Source organism: Mus pahari, chromosome 4, assembly GCF_900095145.1.
Source record: "Mus pahari chromosome 4, PAHARI_EIJ_v1.1, whole genome shotgun sequence".
In the NCBI taxonomy this organism is placed as follows: domain Eukaryota; kingdom Metazoa; phylum Chordata; class Mammalia; order Rodentia; family Muridae; genus Mus; species Mus pahari.
In genome coordinates, this window is record NC_034593.1 from 56,396,457 (window position 1) to 56,396,861 (window position 405).

Here is a 405-nt window from a genome sequence, read left to right on the forward strand (position 1 = left end):
TGAAGAACATGTGTCAGACAAGACAGTTTTATTCATTGTGGTATAGAGTCTTTGAGAGTAAACTGCTAGACTTCTGGAATACTTTGTTTATAGACCATAAGAACAATGATCAACCTTTTAGAAAATAAATGAACATGAAACATTATGATGAATCATGTTTATTTATACCCTTTACTTTAAAGTCTCAATCATATGGTTTCTAATTTAAATTATGTGACATTCTAATCTATGCTGTATGGCTTGATACAGAACAAGATATCATTCACCATGTTAACCTTACACCATAGCCACAACCAATATTACCCTACAACATCATCAGCTGCTTCAGATGAAACACAAAAGTGAAGTTTAAACCAGGATGTCATCCAAGGTGACATCATTGCACGTCACATGGAGTTCACAGCT